We start from the raw sequence: 25,361 nt of genomic DNA on the forward strand, positions 1-25,361 counted from the left end.
TGAATTCTTGATATGATCATCCGTCGACTTTCAGATCATCTGTCGATGACTTGATTGATCATCCGTCGACTGTTATGTTAAACATCCGTTGATAGTCATTTGATCATCCGTCGAAGGCTTTGTTAATCATCCGTCAGTAGCTATTTTGGCACTTGACTTCATTTCACTTATACAGAATTACAAGACATTACTTATGTACAGTTATTCAACCTATTCTGCATATCTAGTTAAAGTCAACATGACTTATATGCTACTACAGATTCTATACAAAGGTGCATACATCACTGTGCTACAAACTTATTATTACATAAGCTACTCACTCGATGGATAATAACTTAATCATCCGTCGGGACTATAATGAGTCATCCGTCGGGACTATAATTCTTATCCGTCGAGTGCTACATTATTTCACTAAGTAAAATCTACTTAGATGTTTTGTTTATGAAATCATCAAGTACACAACATATGCACAACAATCTCCCCCAATTTATGTCTACTGGAATTGTAGCCATAAATTAAAAGATACTTGATGATGACAAAACATCCTAAACATATATCTTTAAAGATAAGTAGATAAAACTGAAAGTGCTTCAATTAAACAAAATGTACAAGGTTTGGCTCACAGTCAATTCAAGATGCTCCTCTAGCCTGAGCATGTTTTTCTAGTTTCTTGAAGGTCTGGATCTTCTTCCAAGCTTTCTGTTGTTTTCTTCAATTTGATTCTGGAGCTGCCTGTGGAATTCTAGTTCATCAGATTCTGAGAGATCTAGCATTTCTTGCATCTCCAAGAGAGTCTCATTGCTAGAGATACTCAATTGGTCTTCTAGTCTGAAGAATCTTCTCACACCCTTGTCATCCATGAATTCCATCAGCCAGTAGGGCCTTAGATGCACTCTTCTCCCTGTGTATGGGATGATTAGAGTCTTTGGGAGTGCATCTTTAGCTCTAACACTCCTCAGCTCTTCAATCTTCTTCAATACTAGTCTTCTTGCAGTTACATTGAACCCAAAGTTTTTCTTGAAGGATGAATAGACTTTGATCAACACAGCTTGGCTTTCTTGAAGTATCCTGTGAAGAGGCCACTGCATCTCCCTTCCTCCTTTGTACTTGAACACCAACCTTTCAGGTAGGTTTCTGTATGCATCAATTGCCCTTACTTCTTCCAGTTCATCTAGATAAAGGTTTAGATCTGAGAATTCTTTGATGTCTCACAAGTACAAGTAGTCTCCCCTGTTGACCTTGGGTTGAGCTTTGACTACTGACTTGGATTTGAGAGGTGAAGTCAGGAATTGGTAATTTATCCTGCTCTATTGGCTCATCCTTTGGCACAATAGGCTCTTCATGTATGTTCATGTAGGGGTCCACCACCCTTATGTCTTCAAATACCACAAAGGGCTTTGATGCTTGAGTTTTAGCTTGAGTGGATTCCTTAGGAAATTGATCTTTCAATTCCTTGTCAACAACATCCAGTTTCCTTTTTGTTCTTCTAGCCAGTTCTTTCCTTTTTGGGGATTTCTTCTGTTCTTCAATCTTCTTCTTTGATTCAGCAGCTTCAGATGGTTGAGAGGGAATTTGTTGAGAAGAGTTTACAGCCTATAGCTTGGCCAAGATAGCAATCTGTTCTTTCTTTTGTTTAGACTTCTTTGCATCTAGAGCAGCTTGCCTCTTTTCCTGCTTTAATCTGGATTTTTCTTCTTTCTTTGCTTGAGCAAACTGTGGATGTCCAGCTCCCACACAAATTTCCTTTCCATTTCTGAATATCTTAGCAATTCTCCTTTTTGAGGCTGAATCAGTTGGATCTTTATAGAAGACAATGGATCTTGACAGAAGCTTCTTTTCATCAGGTTTGGGTCTCATACACAGTATCCAAGGGATTCTTCAAAGATGACTTTGGATAATTTGCCCTTGGTTTGAGAATTATTTCAGCCTTTTGTGATTTAATGCAGGAAGATTGTCCTTTCTCCAGATAGTTCATGCTCATCTCATTCACACTGATTGGCTTGACATGAGAGTGATGGATGGCTGACTTAACTGGCTCCTTGACTAGTTCAAACTTTTTCTGAATTTCCTCATCAATCTTTTCCCAGTTGATTAAACTCAACTTTCCTTTTTCAGCAACTTTCAAATTTGCTGCTGCAGCTTCAATTAGATCTATACCATCTGCAACTGGTGGCTTGGAGATAGTAATTGAAGGTACAATTACTTTGCTGATTTATACTTGAAGTTTCTCCCCCTTTGTTGGTCCTTTCTCCCCCTTACTTGATTCTCTCTCCCCCTTTTTGTTATCATCAAGTTGAGGAGTTAGGCCTTGTGCTTTAGCCAGTTGCATGAGAAGATTTGTCTGAGTCTGTTGATTTTAAAGAAGAATAGCCACTGAATCTTCAATAACTTGAACTTTGTTTTCTAGTTTGGCTAGCTTCTTTTCAGAGTCTGATTCTCTCCTCAATCTTAGTAGTAGATCTTGCATGGTACCATATGGCATTACTGAATCCAGCTTCTCAGAGTTATAGGTCTTCAAGTCAGCTATATCTCTTTTCAATTCATCCACACTGAGATTCTGTCTTAAGTGCTGGATCTTCATTAGATGTAGAGAGTTTAGGTGAGCTTGAAGAACAGCCTTGGTACCAGTATCTGAGGTTTCCTGAAGGGCCTGTTGAATAGCCATTACTTGTTTGATCAAAGACACCTCAAATTGTCCTGGTGTAGATTCCTATGCCCATGCCCATTCAGGTAAACTTAAAGCAGAACTTGGGCCTTCAGCTCCCCCTAAGTTCATGCTTCCATCCAAAGAACCAGAGTCATCATTAGAATTTACTCCAAATTCTTCAGATGGCTCTCCAGCTTGGGAAGGCATCCTGTTAACAGCAGCTTTGTCTTTTTGAAGAGATTCTGTGGTGTGCACTAAATTCAAAGTCTGCTCTGCCTCCACATTGCCCTGAGCAGCCAACAATTGATAGGCTGGAACAGGGTGAGTAAAAGTGTCAGCATCCAAGGAAATGTTATCAATTACAGCTTTGTAATGTTGCTGAAATTGTCTTTCCTTTTCAGCATCATCCACAATCATTGACTCACTAGCAATGACTGGATCCATCCTTATTTCTCATGTACCTGCCTTTCTCTCATATTCTCTCTTTTGTTGCATCAGGGTCTCACCCTGGCTCCCCACCCTCACACCCTCACCTTCACCTACTAAGGTGGGACTCCTCTCACTCACTTTTGCCAATCCTGAAGAAATGGATTGCTGAGATTCACTTTTTTCCTCTCCTTTTGCCTGGGAGCAACCCAACCTCTCACTCAATGCACTCTCCTCTCTCAGTCCTAAGAGTGATTGTATTACCACTAAATCTTCTGCACTTGAAATTATTGAAGTTTGAAGTTGTGCAGAGACACTCGACGGATAAGTGATATCCGTCGGGTGAGTGGTAAAGCTATCCGACGGATAACTGCTGTTAAGCTTATCCGTCGGGATACAATCACTACTCGACGGATGAGCAATATCCATCGAGAGAGTAGAAATGAATGAGGTGGGAAGAGAAACTATTGTAGACTCTGTGTTGATTGAAGTTATTTGAGGCACAGATGTCACAATAGAATCTGAAAGAATTGGCAAGTGAGCCAACAAATCATCTAAAAGATGATGCTCACTTGCACTAGATTTTGGCTTCCCCAACAAAGTTAAAGAAGGGGAATCAGGAATTGAAGTGTTTATCATGTCCACTTCCAGTGAGTTAGTTGGTGAGTATGGTGTTTCAGTGGCTTCTATAATGAGAGATTTTGGCTGTGACTCCATATTTATTGGAGCCACATCAATCTGAATTTGAGAAGGTGCAGGGACTGTGTCTTTAGCACCAGTTTGCACTGTGTGTGTGTCCCGTGCATCCCCAGTTGTTTTGGATTTCTTCTTTCTAGTGTAAGTTTGGGGTGAGCTTGTATCCCTAACCCTCTTGGCCTGTGCTCTTGGATGAGAGCTTTGTTCAATAGCCACATCCTTTTGGGAGGATGCAGCTAGAAGTGAGCTTTTGTCCTTTTTAAGCACTGCAGTTTGTTAGGAAACTGCAGTGTGGCTGGGCTGGGGTTCACTCATCTCTCCAACCTTATCCTTGGGGTTTCTTTGATGTTCACCCCTTCCCTCACCTATCTGTCCCTCCTTCACACTCCCCTCTTTGGCTTTCGTAGATTTTTCAACTAGTACCTTTTGAGAGATACCAGAGGGGGTTTTCTTTGATTTGGATTTGGAAATTACAGTTGTTTTGGCAGCTTTGGTAGGCAACTGTTTGGTCATTGTCACAGTTGCCATAGCTATGCCTGAACTCAAGGAATTAGAGGAGATTGGAATGGTTGAGGGTATGGATGAACTTACCTCACTTACGTGAGGTGTCTGCATTGCAGGGAAATAGAACATTGGCACATCCCTGTGATGGTTGGCTCTGTTCAAGTCTGCAATGATTCTTCTTTCTTGAACCCAACAAGCCAATTTGTTGTTTGGGTTCTCATGTACAATCTCTTGACAAAGATGGTTAGCCAATAGCATAAAAAATCTAGCATAATATATGTTCTTTCCCCTTTTGGCTAACTCACCTAGTTTAAAACCTAACTCATACATGACAAGTCACTAAAATTGTAAAATTTGTCTGTAACTAGCATGTATAGCATGTTAAGCATGGAAATGTTCACAGAATCAAAATTACTGATTTTTCCAGAGAAAACTTTAGTTACAACATCACACATAAAACTCCATTCCTTCCTAAGACCTAATCTCCTAATATCACTTAGCTTATTAGTAGGAAGTGCATAATGCATGGAATTAAGCATATTGATCAAATCAGTGTCAGTGTGTGGTGAAGTTACATTATCATCAGGAATCTTGAAACATGCTTTTATCACATCACTATTGATACAGAATTCATTACCTTTGATGGTCAGAGTGATGGTTTTGTCAGTAGAGTTGTAAATTGTCAAGGTCCACATCTCTTCTACAACTTCACAAAAGATTGTGGGTGATTCAAGCATGGCAAAACTTAACTTGCAGTTCTTCACGAAGTCCATCATCTTGTGATAGCCTTCTGATTGCTGAATGCCCTTGTTGACCAAAGCAGTGAAGTTGTTCTTCTCATAAATGAACCCAGTCTGAGACATAATCTTTACTACAGGTGCCATTGTTAGAGAGGGAAAGCTTGAAGAGAAAGAGGATTTTTGCTTGAGAGAGAATGAAATAAACACAGTTAAATTTGAGAATGATAAAAGAAAATGATTAGAATGAAATAAGCTTTTATACTTTGCTCAAAAACAACGGATAAAAATAATAAAGAGAAGTAAATTACCCAGTAGAAATTGCCTAAATTAGCCGTTTTAAAAATAAACTGTAAAAATTCCATTCATTATCCGTCGTGTAATGCTTACAAACTGTAAGTATACTCGATGGAAAATGTTCAGGGAATTAACGGTTAAGATTTAGACACTTCGACGGATGAGGATAAACCGTTATCCGTCGAGTATTTAAATAATTCCAGAAAAATAATTGATTTTTATTTGCACATTGTATATCGACGGATGACTCAACTCGATGGATAATGGTCATCCGTCGAGATGAAAATTTTGACTTAGCCAAACTTTCATCCAAGACTAAAAAATCAGTTAAATTTCTGGCTACTTTTCAACTTGCAAAATAACTCAGATAGATTCAAGAGTAATTAAACATACCTAACTCACTTACCAACCTAGAAAAGGTGGATTCATCCAGTGGCTTGGTAAAAATATCTGCAAGTTGCTTCTCACTTGGAACAAAATGTAACTCTACAGTACCATTCATTACATGTTCCCTTATGAAATGGTACTTGAAATCTATGTGCTTTGTCCTTGAATGTTGCACTGGATTTTCAGTGATGGCAATTGCACTTGTGTTATCACAGAAAATAAGAATCCTCTCAACTTGCAAGCCATAGTCTAGCAATTGATTTTTCATCCATAAAATTTGTGCATAGCAACTGCCAGCAGCAATATATTCAGCTTCAGCTGTCAAAGGAATATGTCCTAAGTCCAATCAGGTATTAGGATTTAGGAATAACTCTTTATGTAATCTGTTTTGATTTCATTGATATTAATAAAGACTTGTTTTGTTTTTATTACGGGATTTATCTATTTAAGTGTTTAAATAAGATATACCATAGTTTAGAGTAAAGCTTTTTATGGATTATGATGAGATCATAATAGTGAGACCTGAAAAGATGATAACTCTAAACTTAAATAGTTCCTGATCATAGGATTACTAATTGGTAATTAATAATCCGCAAAGATCGGTACATACTATGCTTGCTTCATTATGAAGGATGTCTGTTCTCATAGACATTTGTGTGGTGACACTATAGCTAGTATGTAGGTTCTTATTATGGAATAAGTTCACTGAACATGACTCGCACAGCTGAACAACTGATGGAGTTCACTCACGTGTCAGCAGTTGTTCACATAGTGATAGTTGTACAAGTATCCTTAGATTTGAGGTCATCATAGTCATCTTGTGTACACTGAACTATGCTTTGGTTTAGTTCTTAGTCTCCAGGGACAATTATTAGGGCTCTTCTGGGTATAGGAATTTGTACACGAAGATAGTGTATGATCAATAAAGGATCTACCCCTTCCAGTGAAGGAAGCGAATGTTCAAGGCTGATCCACTTATGCTAGTTCAGGAATCTCTGGCCAGAGTGAATGAAATTAGAAAGGAGTTTCTAATTTGCATAGAACTATGCATAGTAAATGGTAAGCAAGTGATTGAATTAGATAGGCTTGACACGAGATCCATGCCTTGTATTTAATCGGGACATTGTAGGGAAGAAGGAGTTTATTGTACGGTAACTATTCACTGACAGGTTCTTTGTATTCTAAGCAGTGAATTCATATTATCTGGATAGTCGCGATATGTTGAGAAGCATCACTCACGATGTAGAATAAATGTGATTAATTAATTAATAATATTTAATAAATTAGAGAATTTATATAAATAATGATAAAATAGTTTTATTATTATTTATTTCTACTACCGGCTTAATATTGAACCTACAGGGTCACACCATAAAAAGAGAATGATTTAATGGTGGAGGAATTAATTAATAATGGCTAATAATTATTTATTTATGAAATAAATAATTAATTGGCAAATTTAATAATTGATTAAATGAGATTTAATTGATTATAAATTAATTAAGAAAAGTTCTTAATATTATTAATTAAAGGATTTAATTTTTGGAAATTAAATCAAGAGAGAGAATTATTTCTAAAGTGTTTAGAAAAAGGATTAATGATTAAAAGGTGTTTTAATTATTAATGAGAATAATAAATGGGATAATAATAATATTTATGGGAAAATTTCAGCTGAAAATTTTGCCTATAAATACACTATTATAGACCCTATTTTATTCTAACCCACATCGAACCCGAAAACCCAAAAAGTTTGGAAAACCCAATTCTCTCCACCTCCTTCCTCCTCCTTAACATCGTTTTCTTGGTGGATACCGGTGGAGTGCTTCACACTTGAGGAGCAACTGCTAAGGATCTCTGATCGTTGTCTCCGAATTATTTTAAAAGGTTAGATTCGATCCCTCGAAGTTTTATTCACGATTTATATGCTTTTATTTGGATTTTGTATGTGTAAAAGTGTTTTGCCATGCCCCCGCTGCGTTAAAAATCCAACATTGGTATCAGAGCATAGGTTGTATGCATATAGATCTGTGGTAAAAATTCAGAATTTTATGTGATTGTATGAATTAATTATGATTTTTATAAGTTATATCATGGATTAATTTTGTCTGATGAGAAATTGTTTCTCAGAATAATTTTGAATGTTGATCTGGGTTCTACAAGTGTTGTAGATCGTCTGGGTATTTTTTTCATAATTTTATGATGTATAGATTTTTTATTATGAATTTTTGAAGTTGTTTCAATTAAATTCTTAATTAAATAAAGATATATAAATAATTATATATATATATGAATTGTATGTATGTATATATCTGTCATCTACTTGTTGTACTGCTGCTGTGAGTTGCACGGAGAAAGACAGGAACAGGACTGACAGGCGCGGAAATCGATGCAAAAAAAAAATATAGAGGTGTAACGCATTCCGGGAATGCGTTACACACCTGTGGCGCATTCACGGAATGCGTTACACCCTTTAATGGCTTAAAAGGGGTGTAACGCATCACCGGAATGCGTTACAGGGCTTGTAACGCGTTCCTGTAATGCGTTAAAGACCTTCTGTTGATTTTAAAATTGGTTTTCTGGGAGTTTCATAACTCCGTTTTAGGCGTGCAATATACCGTTGGATTCATTTTTTCGAGACGGATCTAATGGAGTGATCAATTTTAGTTTATATAAAAGTTTTGAACTGTTTATATTTTCATGAAGTGTTTTAAAGTTGTTTTTGACTGTTTTAATTGATTTTAAATGCTTCATGTGATACATAGAGATGTATAATGCTTAGACTAATGTGCTAGATGATGTAACATGCCTACCTTGATGTTTATTCATGTTGATATATGTGATATATACTTAGTTTATCATGCGATGATAGATTTAGGTGAACTTAAATAAATATAAGGCGTTTGTTAGACAACCTAGTATAGTGAAATTGTTTCATAACCTTAAGAACAATATTATGAATACAATCATTAGATTCTTGTGTTTGTGAAACACGTAATTGAATATGAATTTTCGATATGAGAGAAAGGATGATTCTGTCAACAACAGATTTCTATCTGTAAGAAAGGGTTATTAAGTGACGCCTCTTGACAATGCTCCACCCGATCTGGGAATCGTCTGATTATTGATTATTGATTTGAAATATTTAATTTAAAAGGAAGAATCTCTTTATAATATGATTATGATTGTAACGTAATATAATCCCTCTAAAATTAAATAATATCAAGTAGTAATTGGCCAATGATACAACGGGCTTGTGTCGGTCATAGCCTTCCAACATGGTAGAAAGTAGTTCTTATTTTTGAATCATTGTCGTTTCGTGCCACAGCCGAGGGCTTTGATTTCGAAATAAGAAATACTTGTCTATTACATAGAGATGTGTACATTGAATAAGAATCTAAAGGTCGTTACGTGCCACAGCCGTGGGCCTTTGGGGACTGATTCAATTGTACGGAATGTTGGGTTAGACTTGACTTAGAATATTGAGTTTGTCGTGCCACAGCCGTGACTCAATTATTCAAGAGGCTAAAGTTTGATTAGGGAATAACATTAGATGTAATTGACTAGAGTTGTCTGCCTATTGAACATTACATGGCGTTTCGTGCCACAGCCGGGGTTGTGTAATGGAATGTAGGATCCCTATTCCCACTAGCATTATGAATGCTTAATTTTTCATGTAGGGGGTTGAATAAATTAGGAAAACTAGTGGGAGCCACTTATGAATAAAGACCCGATTCATATAGTATTTTGAAATGAAATTGAATATTTGCTAAGTGTTGTTATGTGTTTATCATTTACAGATTTACTTTATACGTTATGTCTTCTGCACTATCACTCAGGAGCATACTAGATGCTCACAAATTGACCGGTCCTAATTATGCTGACTGGCTTCGAAACTTGAGAATTGTTCTCAGGATTGAAAAACTGGAATACGTGATTGACTCACCTAAGCCTACTGAACCTTCTAGTGATGCACATAATGATGAACATATTGTGTATCGTAAGTGGATAGATGATGCAAATGTTGTTCAATGCATCATGCTAGCTTCCATGAATATTGAGCTACAGAAGCAACATGAGCATATGGATGCTCACACTATCCTCATGCATCTACAAGAGTTGTATGATGTGGCGGGGAGGACAGCTCGATATGAGATATCGAAGGAGCTGTTCGGTTGTAGGATGTCTGAGGGATCATCTATGAATGACCATGTACTTAAGATGATCAATTTGATTGAACATCTTGGACAACTTGGTTTTGCCATGGATGGGGAGCTGAGCCAAGACTTGGTCTTGCAATCGCTTCCGAGTTCGTTCTCGCAGTTTGTTGTGAACTTTCACATGAATAAGTTGGATGTCAGCCTGCCTGAACTCCACAACATGTTGAAGACTGCGGAATCGAATTTTCCCCCTAAGAAGAGTTCTGTTCTTCTAATTGGTGAAGGTTCCAATCCTAAGAAAAGGAAGAGGAACCCTTCCAAGAAGAAGAAAGTAGGTGAGAAAATGCCGGTTCCACCAAAAGCTGAAGACCCCAAGAGCAAAGTTGTTAGCTTTTACTGTAACAAGGTGGGGCACTGGAAGAGGAACTGCAAGGTTTACCTTGCAGAAATGAAGAAGAAAAAGGGTAGTGAGACTACCGCTTCTGATTCAGGTATGTTCATGAAAGAAGTGAATATGTCATTAAATCAAATTTCTACTTGGGTATTAGATACCGCCTATGGTTCTGACATCTGCAATTTGTTGCAGGGACCAAGGAGAAGTAGGACTCTTGAGGAAGAGGAGGTGATTCTACTGATGGAAATGGAGCAAGAGTTGCTGCTGAAGATGTAGAATCATTTCATTTACATATGCCTACGGGCAAGACTATTATTTTAAATAATTGTTATTTTGTTCCCTCGATTGTGAGGAATATTATTCCCATGTTAGACTTGGCTGGATTTTCATTTATTATTGAGAATAATAAATGTTCTATTCTTAGAGATAATATTCTTTATGAACGTGGTGCTTTAAATAATGGTCTGTATATATGTGACATAATTTACTTCAGATTGAAAAACTAATAAAAGAAAAGGGATGATGAAAATCTCACTTCATTGTGGCACTGCAGTCTCCATTTAGTAGACATGGAGAGAGGGCTGCAAATTTGCTAGGAATGGTACACACAGATGTATGTGGACCAATGTCTACGCAAGCCATGGGTGGATTTTCATACTTCATTACTTTCATAGATGATAGATCTGGATTCGGATATGTGTTTGATGAAACACAAGTCTGAGGCCTTTGAAAGGTTCAAAGAATATAAGTATGAAGTGGAGAAACAAACCAAATATAGTATTATAATTCTTCGATTAGATCGAGATGGTGAATACTTTAATGGAGTGTTTCTAGATTATCTCAAAGTAAATGGTATAGTCTCCCAGTGGACTCCTCCAGATTGGTATCTGAAAGGAGAAATCGAACTTTGTTAGACATAGTTCGGTCCATGATGAGCTATGCAAATCTTCCAGTATTCCTATGGGGTTATGCATTGGAAACCTCAGCATATTTACTGAATATGGTGCCTTCCAAATCTGTTCCTCAAACTCCGTATGAGATATGGAAAGAAAGGAAACTGAGTCTTAAACACGTTAAGATTTGGGGATGTCCAGCTTATGTCAAGTAAGTTGACCCAAATAAGCTGGAATATCGATCCGTAAAATGTAGTTTTATGGGATATCCTAAAGAGACTTTAGGGTATTACTTTTACACTGATCATCGGGTGTTTGTATCCAGACATGCTACCTTCTTGGAAAAGGAGTTTATCCTTGAAGGAAATAGTGGGAGCAAAATTGAACTTGATGAAGTTCAAGAAGCACAAACTACTACGGATCAAGTGGAAACACCTGTTCTGACTGAACAACCTTTTGTGGAACAGCCAATTCATAGGGCAGGGAGAGTGTCTCGCCAACCTGAGAGGTAATATGGCCTTGTCATTGAGAATGAAAATGAGTTGTCGATCATTAATGATGACGACCCTATGACCTATAATGAGGCTATGAGTATTGTTGACTCAGAGAAATGGCATAGTGCCATGAAATCCAGAATGGAATCTATGTATACGGTATACAAAAGATAGATTATAGCAGATGGCCAGGTGGAGACCTATAAGGCCAGGCTTGTGGCAAAAGAATTCAAACAAAGGCAATGGATTGACTTTGATGAAGTCTTTTACCTGTAGCCCTGTTAAAATCAGTTCGGATTTTGCTTGCGATTGCTGCTTACTACGACTATGTGATCTGGCATATAGCTAGATGGTTTTCTTTCCAAGGGAAATGAAAACCTAGTGTGTAAGCTATTGCGAACCATATGTGGTTTAAAGCAAGCTTCTCGTAGATGGAACATTCGTTTTGATGAGACAATCAAAGAGTTTGATTTTATCAAAAACGTAGATGAACCATGCGTCTACAAAAGGGTTAGTGGGAGCGCGGTAACATTTCTTATATTGTATTGAAATAGAGTTGACACACATAACAACATAGCAGACCCACTCACAAAGCTACTTTTTGAAAGTCACTTTGATCGTCATAAAGATGAGATGAGTATTAGATACCAGAGTGATTGGCTTTAGTACAAGTGGGAGATTGAAAGGAATATATCCTAAGTCCAATCAGGTATTAGGATTTAGGAATAACTCTTTATGTAATCTGTTTTGATTTCATTGATATTAATAAAGACTTGTTTTGTTTTTATTACGGGCTTTATCTATTTAAGTGTTTAAATAAGATATACCATAGTTTAGAGTAAAGCTTTTTATGGATTATGATGAGATCATAATAGTGAGACATAAAAAGATGATAACTCTAAACTTAAATAGTTCCTAGTCATAGGATTACTAATTGGTAATTAATAATCCGCAAAGATCGGTACATACTATGCTTTCTTCATTATGAAGGATGTCTGTTCTCATAGACATTTGTGTGGTGACACTATAGCTAGTATGTAGGTGCTTATTATGGAATAAGTTCACTGAACATGACTCGCACAGCTGAACAACTGATGGAGTTCACTCACGTGTCAGCAGTTGTTCACATAGTGATAGTTGTACAAGTATCCTTAGACTTGAGGTCATCATAGTCATCTTGTGTACACTGAACTATGCTTTGGTTTAGTTCTTAGTCTCCAGGGACAATTATTAGGGCTCTTCTGGGTATAGGAATTTGTACACGAAGATAGTGTATGATCAATAAAGGATCTACCCCTTCCAGTGAAGGAAGCGAATGTTCAAGGCTGATCCACTTATGCTAGTTCAGGAATCTCTGGCCAGAGTGAATGAAATTAGAAAGGAGTTTCTAATTTGCATAGAACTACGCATAGTAAATGGTAAGCAAGTGATTGAATTAGATAGGCTTGACACGAGATCCATACCTTGTATTTAATCGGGACATTGTAGGGAAGAAGGAGTTTATTGTACGGTAACTATTCACTGACAGGTTCTTTATATTCTAAGCAGTGAATTCATATTATCCGGATAGTCGCGATATGTTGAGAAGCATCACTCACGATGTAGAATAAATGTGATTAATTAATTAATCATATTTAATAAATTAGAGAATTTATATAAATAATGATAAAATAGTTTTTTTATTATTTATTTCTACTACCGGCTTAATATTGAACCTAAAGGGTCACACCATAAAAAGAGAATGATTTAATGGTGGAGGAATTAATTAATAATGGCTAATAATTATTTATTTATGAAATAAATAATTAATTGGCAAATTTAATAATTGATTAAATGAGATTTAATTGATTATAAATTAATTAAGAAAAGTTCTTAATATTATTAATTAAAGGATTTAATTTTTGGAAATTAAATCAAGAGAGAGAATTATTTCTAAAGTGTTTAGAAAAAGGATTAATGATTAAAAGGTGTTTTAATTATTAATGAGAATAATAAATGGGATAATAATAATATTTATGGGAAAATTTCAGCTGAAAATTTTGCCTATAAATACACTATTATAGACCCTATTTTATTCTAACCCACATCGAACCCGAAAACCCAAAAAGTTTGGAAAACCCAATTCTCTCCACCTCCTTCCTCCTCCTTAACATCGTTTTCTTGGTGGATACCGGTGGAGTGCTTCACACTTGAGGAGCAACTGCTAAGGATCTCTGATCGTTGTCTCCGAATTATTTTAAAAGGTTAGATTCGATCCCTCGAAGTTTTATTCACGATTTATATGCTTTTATTTGGATTTTGTATGTGTAAAAGTGTTTTGCCATGCCCCCGCTGCGTTAAAAATCCAACAAGCTGTAGAAGAAGAAACTGAATTTTGCTTTTTACTGAACCAGGACACAAGCTTGTTTCCTAGAAATTGACAAGTTTCTGTTGTGCTTTTTCTGTCAATTCTGCAACCTGCATAGTCTGCATCTGAATAACCAGTTAGATCAAAACCAGAATCTCTAAGATACCAAATGCCAACTTTTGGTGTTCCTTTGAGATATCTGAAAATTCTCTTAATAGCTATCAAGTGAGACTCTCTAGGATCAGCCTGAAATCTAGCACATAAACATGTAGCAAACATTATATCTGGCCTACTAGCTGTTAAGTACAGAAGTGAGCCAACCATGCCTCTATAGCTTGAAATATCCACAGACTTTTCAGTAGTGTTTAGTTCAAGCTTAGTTGCAGTGGCCATGGGAGTTTTTGCAGATGTGCAATCCATTAGATTAAACTTCTTTAAAAGATCAAAAATATATTTAGTTTGACTAATGAATATTCCATCACTAACTTGCTTAACTTGTAAACCAAGAAAGTAAGTTAGTTCTCCCATCATACTCATTTCATACTTACTTTGCATCAGTTTGGCAAACTTTTTACAAAGTTTCTCATCTGTAGAGCCAAAGATAATATCATCTACATAAATTTGAACAAGTATGCTAGAGCCATTAACATTTCTGAAAAATAAAGTTTTATCTACAGTACCTCTTGTGAAGTGATTTTCCAAAAGGAACTTTGATAAAGTGTCATACCAGGCTCTAGGTGCTTGCTTTAGTCCATAAAGTGCTTTCAGTAGATAATAGACATACTCTGGAAATTTGGATCTTCAAAGCCAGGAGGTTGACTAACATACACTTCTTCCTCCAAATCTCCATTCAGAAAGGCACTTTTGACATCCATTTGATAGACCTTGAAATTGGCATGGGCTGCATAGGCTAAGAAGATTCGGATTGCTTCAAGTCTTGCAACAGGAGCAAATGTTTCATCAAAATCTATTCCTTCTTGCTGGCAATAGCCTTTAGCAACCAATCTGGCTTTGTTCCTTACTACTATGTCATTTTCATCCATCTTGTTTCTGAATACCCATTTGGTGTCTATTGGATTCTTTCCTTTAGGCTTGGGTACCAGTTTCTATACTTTATTCCTTTCAAATTGGTTTAGCTCCTCCTGTATAGCTAAAATCCAATCAGGATCTAACAAGGCTTCTTCTACCTTCTTTGGTTCTTCCTTTGACAGAAAGCTGCTGTATAGATATTCTTCTTGAGTTGCTCTCCTGGTTTGAACTCTAGAAGAAACATCACCAATAATCAGTTCAAAGGGGTGATCTTTTGTCCATTTCCTTGGTTGAGGTAGATTAGCTCTAAATGAAGAGACCTCAATGTTGTCTTGATGTGTGATTGAGTTTTGATTGCTAGAAACTCCCCCTGAGTTTGTGGATCTTTGATTTGAGAAAGGGGTACTTTCTATGGGTGACCTTCCTTGATTTCCTGCTCCTTTAGATAACCCGACGGATGGTGAATTTTGAGTACCGACGGATGAGGCAGGTTGTCTTCCGACGGATAACACAGATTGCCTTCCGACGGATGAAGCATTATGTAACTCGACGGATGTTGAGTTATGTGCTTCATTGGTGGTAGATTTATCTGCATTATCCTTAGACACTGTTTCTTGATCACTCTCATCATCACTTTCATCACTGACCATCTCAACATTATCGAATTTGAGGCTTTCATGGTAATCTCCATCTTTTAGTCCTTCAATCTTTTTATCATCAAACACAACATGTATAGATTCAACAACAATGTTGGTTCGTAGATTATAGACTCTATATGCTTTACCAACAGCATATCCAACAAAAATTCCTTCATCTGCTTTAGCATCAAACTTCCCATTTTGATCAGGTTGATTTCTCAGAATATAGCATTTACAGCCAAAGACATGAAGAAAGTTTAGAGTTGGCTTCTTGTTCTTGAACAATTGATAAGGAGTCATGCATCTTGCTTGATTAATCAGAGAGATATTCTGAGTGTAGCATGCAGTGTTTACAGCTCCAGCCCAGAAATAAGTTGGTAATTTTGATTCTTCAAGCATTGTCCTTGCAGCTTCAATAAGAGATCTGTTCTTTCTTTCCACTACTCCATTCTGTTGTGGAGTCCTTGCTGCTGAAAACTCATGCAAGATCCGATTTTCCTCACAAAATGCTCTCATGACATAGTTCTTGAACTCAGTTCCATTGTCACTCCTGATTCTTCTAACTTTGAAATCAGGATGATTGTTAACTTGCCTTATGTGATTGATGATGATTTCACTAGCCTCATCTTTAGACTTTAGGAAATATGTCCAAGAAAACTTTGAGAAATCATCTACAATTACTAGGCAAAATCTTTTCTTTGAGATTGACAATACATTGACTGGTCCAAATAAATCCATGTGAAGCAGTTGCAGAGGCTCTTCAATTGCTGAATCAAGTTTCTTTCTAAATGATGCTTTGATCTGCTTCCCTTTTTGGCAGGCATCACACAGTCCATCCTTTGTAAACTCAACTAGATGAATGCCTCTAACTAGCTCTTTCCTTACCAGCTCATTCATGGTCTTGAAGTTTAAGTGGGATAGCTTCTTGTGCCATAGCCAACTTTTATCTTGACTTGCTTTGGTGAGAAGAAAAGTTACAGATTCTGCTTTAGTTGAATTGAAGTCAGCTAGGTACACATTTCCTCTTCTCACACCAGTGAGAACCACTTTGTTGTTTTGATTATTAGTCACAACACAGGCTTCTTTGTTGAAGGTTATTGAGTTGCCTTTGTCACAAAGCTGGCTAATACTCAACGGATTGTGTTTGAGACCATCCACTAAGGCAACCTCTTCAATGATGACATTGTCCTTTGAAATCAAGCCATATCCCACAGTATAACCTTTGTTGTCATCTCCAAAAGTAATACTTGGGCCAGCTCTCTCCTTAAACTCTGTGAGCAGGGTAGAATCATCAGTCATGTGTCTTGAACAACCACTATCTAAGTACCAAAGATTCCTTCTGTTTCCCTGCACACATCAAAATCAAATCAAGTTGATTTTGGTACCCAAGTTTCCTTGGGTCCTGCCTTGTTAGCTTTCTTCTTCTGTTTCTTAGGTCTTAACTCATTTGACTTAGGAATTTCAGATTCTTCCTTAGTCATTTGGGTTGGGCCTTTGAAACCACTAGATGCAACAGAATTATCATGCATGTTATGGCTAACAGGAAATGGCATGCTTGGTGCAAACATGTTATTCCAATAAGGCATGCTAAATGGCATTTAAGGCATATTATATGCAGCATAATATGGATTAGGTGCAAATGGCATATTAGCAAATTGTGCATTCATATTCTGTGTAGGCATAGCATTAACAGGCATGGGAGGCATGGCATTCATGTTAGGAAATTGAGACTGAACAGACATGGGAGTAGGCATGGCAGATTTGCAATTAACAGACAAATGATTTACACTACCACACTTGACACAGATCTTTCTAGGTCCATATTTATCAGGTGTGTAGTTATTGTATTTGTTAATCCCTACTTTACCATTCCTATTGTTTTTCTTTTTAGTCTCTGTTTTTACCTCTATTTTCTCAAGTTTGTCACTTAACTGTTTGACAGTCATGTGACCAACATTTGCCTTTTTCCCTTTCTTAGCTTGACTTGACTCTCCTGAAACGAAGTTCTTGGAAACAGACCCATACTTATCATTTAGCTTGGTTAATTTGGCTTTGCTGATGGGTTTGCTTACAGCCGACGGATGAGGATTTTTATCATTCGACGGATAACACTTTTTGTTATCCGACGGATAGTCCTCATCATCAGTCGAGTCTACATCTGTCAGCAACCCATCTACCAAAATAGGTTCTAGTTTCTCCTTATTCTTTTTCCAGTCTTCATCACAAAAAGACTCAATTCCTTGAACCTTGGTGATTTGAGCATGAACATCTCTGGATGTTTTCCATGCTTTAATCACCTCTTGTTCACGATCGAGCTGCTTCTTTAAAATTTCTTCCTTTTTCAAGGACTCAGTTAATTCCTCATTGGCAATCCTACACTCAATTTTTAGTTTTTTAAACTCAACAAACTGAGACTCAAGCACATTATTCCTCTCACTTAAAAACAAGTTATTTTCTTTGATTTTAGCATTTTCTTTAGTGAGGGACTTAAGTGTAACACGCGAATGATACAATTCTGTAGACATGTCATTTATGGCATCATTACACTCAGCTTTAGATAAATGTGCAAGGTTTGTAGTGATTACCTGATTGCTTGAGGAACTTGTCTCTGTTTCATCAGACTTGGCCATAAGGGCTAGATTGACATAGCTGCCATCTTCATCTTCATCCAAGCGATCAGCTGCCCAGTCATTCTCTTGTGTAATAAAAGCCCTTTCCTTTTGTTTGAGTAGATCAAAGTATTTTTGCTTGTAATCTACAGACTCAAAACTTTTCTTACTGGAATCTGACTTTCTACACTCATTTGCAAAATGCCCTGCCAAGCCACATTTGAAACATTTGAATTTTGACTTATCCACCATGTTTCTATTTGGCTTGGCTGCTCCAAAGTTCTTTTTGAACTTGAGCTTGGCAAATCTTCTTGAAAGGAATGCTAGGTGTTCATCAATGCCCTCCATGTCATCTTGGCTCAATGAATCTTCATTTTCTGTAGCTAGCCCCTTACCCTTGCTTTCACAGACCTTTAAAGTTGATTCCATAGCTTTCATCTTCACTTGCTTCTCCTTTTCCAGATCAGCAACTAGTGCAATGGATCCTCCTTTCTTCTTTCCATTCCTTTGGAAGAGATCTGAGAAATTTCAAATTGGAGTCTTTAGTCTGATATACTCTTCCATGCAACTTAAGAGCATTTAGTAGTTTTTGGAATCTACTAAAAATGTCAGTGAGTGATTCACTTTCTTCATTGTGAAAATGCTCATATTGCTGAATCAGGAGCTGCATTTTATTTTCTCTTACTTGCTCAGTACCATCACAGATTATCTGTATTGTGTCCCAAACTTCCTTGGCAGTCTTGCAGTTGATGATGTTATCAAACATGTCTGCATCAACACCATTGAACAGAATGTTCATGGCCTTTTTATCTTTCCTGACTTGTTCAATGTCAGGATCAGACCATTCATGCCTTGGCTTTGAAACAGATGGCTCATTTCCTGTTGCAGCTCTCATTGGAACATGAGGGCCTCTTTCTATGCAGTCCACATAGGCCTCATCTTGAGAGAGCATGTGAAGATGCATCTTTACCTTCCAATGATGGTAATTATCTTTATCAAGAAAAGGAATCTTGACTCCAACATCTTTCTTGTTCATCTTGCTGAATTGTTTTGATCTTTAAACTCTTTGTAGATTAAGAGCTTGCTCTGATACCAATTGTTAGTCCCTTAACAATGTAGCAAGAATTACAGAAGGGGGGTTGAATGGAATTCTTGAACCTTTTTCTTGAAATAAAAATGTTCAACTCGATTATTGATATATTTGTTTTGATTAGCACAATATGGAATATAAACTTGAATGAATCAAAACACAAGTAATTAAAAACAAGAGTCTTTAAAAACTTTCCGGTGGATTTAAACAATTCCACCAGAGATATATATATAATATATCGAGAGGACTCTGTGTGCAGAAATGCTCACAGCTGCTTACAAATGGAACTACTGAGAATACAGGAAATGCTAAAGATTATGCTTACAAAGATTTCTCTGTTTTTGTATTTCTCAGTTATCTCAGTTATATTTCTATTTGCTACTCTCTTGGTTTATATAACACCAAGATTACAAAGTCAAAAAGAATGAACAAATATAAAATCTAACATTCTTAATCTTTGCTGCTTTTTGTCCTCTATTACCCAGTTAATGGGCTTCCACAATGTGTTTGTATCCAACTCGACGGCTGTGTGTCAGCTTTCACTGTTCAACTGATGTTTGAATTCTTGATATGATCATCCGTCGACTTTCAGATCATCCGTCGATGACTTGATTGATCATCCGTCGACTGCTATGTTAAATATCCGTTGATAGTCATTTGATCATCCGTCGAAGGCTTTGTTAATCATCCGTCGGTAGCTATTTTGGCACTTGACTTCATTTCACTTATACAGAATTACAAGACATTACTTATATACAGTTAATCAACCTATTCTGCATATCTAGTTAAAGTCAACATGACTTATATGCTACTACAGATTCTATACAAAGGTGCATACATCACTGTGCTACAAACTTATTATTACATAAGCTACTCACTCGATGGATAATAAGTTAACCATCCGTCGGGACTATAATGAGTCATCCGTCGGGACTATAATTCTTATCCATCGAGTGCTACATTATTTCACTAAGTAAAATCTACTTAGATGTTTTGTTTATGAAATCATCAAGTACACAATATATGCACAATAATTGATTTTTGTTAGCAAATCCTAGGCTTCCTAGTTTACAAGCTAAGCTAGATAGTTTAGCCATTTAGCTTACTATTCTCTTAGCCTTAGATGATCATCCTATATCTCTAGCTCACTATTTGATAAAGTAACCATGGTTACTTTTCTACCATGGTTAGTTAGTACGTTACGTTTATTTAATCTTTTACACGTTTGTTCGGTCGCTTAAACGTTTTCGTAATACTTTCTCTTAAACGGTTCGCGACGTAAATCCTTTTGTATTTATTCCTTAGGTTTTGAATTATCGTATTTGGATATAAATCCATAGGGTTTTAAATTTGTAATTATATTGTGATTCCCGTAATTTTCGATGATTCGTAAATATGGTCATTTTTCAAAGTTCGTTTTTCAAAGTTCGTTTTCTTCGAAAACTAATAGCGTTTACATACACTCATTCGGTACGTATAATCATAATATCAACTTCGAAACTCATTTTCCCATGCACAACATAGTGTGGGATAAAAAGTTTTCCCCATCTGTCAGGGTTACTATTCATTAACGTTTTTATAAAGTCTGAAAAATTCGAGTTATTACATTTTCAATGTCTCAAAAGCGGCAAGGCACTCGTTATCAAACTTGAAAGGGACATCTTTCTCTAGCAAACTACACAATGGATTCGAAATCTTAGAGAAGTCCTTGATGAAATGCCTATAACCCGCATGACCAAGGAAACTGCGAATTCCCTTAACAGAAATTGGTGGAGGAAGATTTTCAATGACCCCCGCCTTGGCTTTGTCCACCTCAAGACCTTTACTAAAGACCTTGTGCCCAATAATAATGCCATATCGTACCATAAAGTGACATTTCTCCCAATTGAGAACCAGATTGGTCTCAACACACCTCTTGAGAACATTTCCAAGATTCTACAAGCATTCATCAAAAGAATCGCTAAATACAGAGAAGTCGTCCATAAACACCTCCACATTATGGCCAATCATATCAGAAAATATGGCCATCATACATCTTTGAAATATGGCTGGTGCACCACACAGATCAAAAGAAACTCGTCTGAAGGCGAAACTACCAAATGGACAAGTGAAGGTAGTCTTCTCCTGATCTTCTGGAGCGATACAAATCTGATTATAACCTAAATAGCCATCCAGAAGACAGTAGTACTCGTGACCAGCCAATCTGTCAAGCATTTGGTCAATGAAAGGCAGCGGGAAGTGATCCTTCCTAGTGGCTTTGTTCAGCTTCTTGTAGTCTATATAAACTCTCCATCCCGTGACTGTTCAAGTAGGAATGATCTCATTCTTCTTATTAGCCACAACTGTGATACCTCCTTTCTTCGTTACACACTAAACTGGACTCACCCAAAAACTGTCAGAAATGGGATAGATAATCCCTGCATCCAGCCACTTAAGAATTTCCTTCTTCACTAATTCCTTCATGATTGTATTAATTCATCTTTGTTGCTCAACCGTGGGCTTGCTACCTTCCTCTAGCAGGATTTTATGCATGCAATAAGAAGGGTTGATTCCCTTAATATCTGATATGATCCACCTAATTGCCATTTTGAACTCTCTTAGAATCCTCAAGAGCTTCTCCTCATCGCTACTTGAAAGGTTAGATGCAATAATCACATGCAGAGTAGATGCATCACCTAAAAAGCATACCTCAAATGTTCAGGTAAAGGCTTAAGCTCATGAGTAGCTTGAGGCATTTAGGAGCTTTGTTCAATTCCTCCATTCCAAGAGATTTAAAAGGCATATCAATCCTCCTCTTCCAAAGAGAAGCATTCAGATATTGCAATTACTCTTCATCTTCTTCATCTTCACTATCTGAATTCCCCAACAAGGCCTCTTCTAAGGCATCAGACCTTAGCAATTGATCAAGTTCTGAAGTCACCACAGAATCGACCCACTCCACCTTTAAGTACTCCTCATTTTCCGTAGGAAATTTCATAACATTGAACACATTAAAAGTTACATCCTGATCCAGCACTCTCATTGTAAGCTCACCCTTTTGCACATCTATCAAGGTACGGCCAGTCGCCAAGAAGGGTCTCCCCAAGATTATGGGAATCTTCTTATCCTCCTCGAAATCAAGAATTACGAAATCAGCAGGGAAGATGAGTTTATCAACCTTGTCCAAGACATCCTATACAATACCTCGAGGATATGTAATAGAACGATCGGCCAACTGCAAGGTCATATAAATCGGTTTTGGATCAGGCAAGTTCAACTTCTTGAAGATTGACAAGGCCATCAGCTTGATGCTACCTCCCAAGTCACATAAGCATCTGTCAAAAGACACTTTTCCAATAGTACACGGAATAGTGAAGCTTCCAGGATCTTTTAGCTTTGGAGGCAACTTCTGTTGTAGCACAACACTGCATTCCTCTGTGAGAGCAACAGTCTCTAAATCATCTAGCTTCACTTTCCGAGAGAGAATACCCTTCATAAACTTTGCGTAACTAGGCATCTGCTCAAGAGCCTCAGTGAAAGGTATGTTGATATGTAGTTTCTTGAACACCTCCAGAAATTTCTCAAATTGCTTATCCAGCATTTTCTTCTGCAACCGCTTAGGAAAAGGCGGTGGAGGATAGATCTGTTTCTCCCCTGTATTACCCCCAGGAGGAGTGTGCTCAACAGTAGTCTTCCTTGGTTCCACTTCTGCTTTCCGCTGCTCTACTTCTTCTGCCCCAGTTTCTTCCTCCGAAACTTGAGTTTGTTCGGTATTCACAACCTTCCCAGACCTCAAAGTGATTGCCTTCACTTGCTCCTTAGCTTCCCTCTTTCCTGATACTTCAGTGTCACTAGGTAGTGTTATAACGACTCATATATTTTTATTATTTAAATGTGTATGGGTTCAGTCAGCTGGATATTATTTTGTTATTAATCATATGTGATTATTGGTGTTCGAGGATTATTTGTGTAATTAGTTGTGAAGCTGTGTTGTTTTTTTGTATTTAAAGGTGATTCTATTCAGGATTTATTTTCATAAATACTTGGATAATCTCTAAAATTATTTTTATTGCTTCATAATTTTATTTATCATTTTTGGGATTTTATAAAATTTAGAAATCAATATTTCGTCAAATATTTATCCCTAAATGATTTTCTGATTGTATTTAAAGGTAAATTCAGTATTAAATTCAGAAATGCTTTAAAAATTATGAAACTCATATTTCTTTAAGTTTGAAATATTCTGAGAATTTTAAAATTATTTTAAAAATTTTTGGGATTAATTTTACCCGCCCGTCGATTCGTTTAATTGATAAAAGCGGGTATAAATTACGTTTAAATTTTTTAAAGTTATGTTTTGAATTACTTCGGGATATTAATAACATTTTAAGATTGTTTTCATGATTTTCTGGAACTTTTTTAAGTACACCTCGGTTCGTAGATATCGAAATGCGGAATAAAATAAAAGGCTTTCAGGCAGAATAAGGACACGTGTTAAGCTTCCAGTAATTGGTAGGCTTTGTGTATTGTTGTAATTGGCTGCCATTTGATAAGTATTAAAAATAAAATAAAAAATAAAACAAAACAAACAGGGATATACTCACGCGAGCTCACCATGTCGTCTCCTTCTTCCCCTGTATCCATCTCCGGGCTCTTATCTCTCTAAAAATCTCTCTCTCTTTTCCACCACTCTGATTCCATCCCTTTTCTTATATTGTTCCGATTACTGCCATTTCTTTTTCTTTTCGGTAAGTGCGGGTTATTTCTTTTCTTTTTCCGGCGGGCTTTGTTGGTTCGCGGTTGTGTTCAGTTTTGGGTTCTTGTTGATTGCGTGTATATACATATCAGTATGTGTATATATTTGCAGTTGATTGTTTTTGGTTGCTACCTCTCGGAATTCCCGAGAGGTGTGGTGGCCTGGTTTTGTAATTGTTGCCTGCTATTTGCGTCTCTGTTGCTGTGTTAATTTTCCGGCCACCGCGTGTATGTGCGTGTGGTGGTAGGGGTTTGCTGCGATGTTATTTGGTCTTGCTGTTACGCTACTGATCAAAATACCTGTTCTGTAATTTTCGATTTAATTCGATAATATGATTCTGATGTTTGCTTCTCTGATTTCTCGAATTGTAATTTCTAATTTTCAAATTATTTTAAAAATTTCAATCGGTGAAATTCGCGTCGGAAACCCGAAATAATTGGGTACCCATAAATTTTTTCCGTCGTCGGAGATGAGCCTCGGCGAGCCGACGGTGGACCATGATGAATTAATTCTGAGTCCTATGAATAAATTATAAAAAATATGAATAAAAGTATAAAATACGAGTAATAATAGTAATTGATTGGTTTGAATCGGCGATTGGGATGTGTGGAATTGGATTGTGATTGGATTATTGTTGCGATAGTTGTGATTGATATTTGACGTCGAATTGCTTCGACGGGGTAGTCCGATAAATAAAGGGAAGTGCTTCCCGATTTCCGAGAAATCAAATTTCGGAAATACGGGAGCGTATCCAATAATTATCGAGACGTCGAGCGAATATATATAAATACATGAACATATGTTTTATACGAAACCTGATTGAATGTTGTGGTGAAATGTTTTTCCAAAACCAATAACCCTAATTTCGTACAATGACGAGTATACGTATTTTCTGAAAATGAACACCGAACCGATTTTCAAGAATGTGAACCCTAACTGATGCGTGTATTACAATAATATGTGTGTTACGAGTCGGGTTTTGTTAACGTACGGGTAGATTGTTAGCGAGGATATGTCAAGCATAATTGAATGTCTAAATTAGGGTATTTCGACTCTGTAGGTTCTAGTCGGAAGGCCCAAGAGTTGGCGTTGGTCTAAAGATAGCCTAGTGGATAGTCGACGAGCTCAGTAAAGTTCTAATCGAAGGATCTGAGTGTTGAAGTAGAATCCAGGGTGATCTAGTGGTTAAACGATAAAGCCTGAGCGTCTGTGTCGACTCAAGGTCAATCGATAATATTTGTAAAGCTCTGCAAGGAAAGTACCCCTGTGTTAGGCCTCAAT

The sequence above is a fragment of the Apium graveolens genome, chromosome 6 (genome assembly GCF_009905375.1).
Source record: "Apium graveolens cultivar Ventura chromosome 6, ASM990537v1, whole genome shotgun sequence".
NCBI lineage: Eukaryota > Viridiplantae > Streptophyta > Magnoliopsida > Apiales > Apiaceae > Apium > Apium graveolens.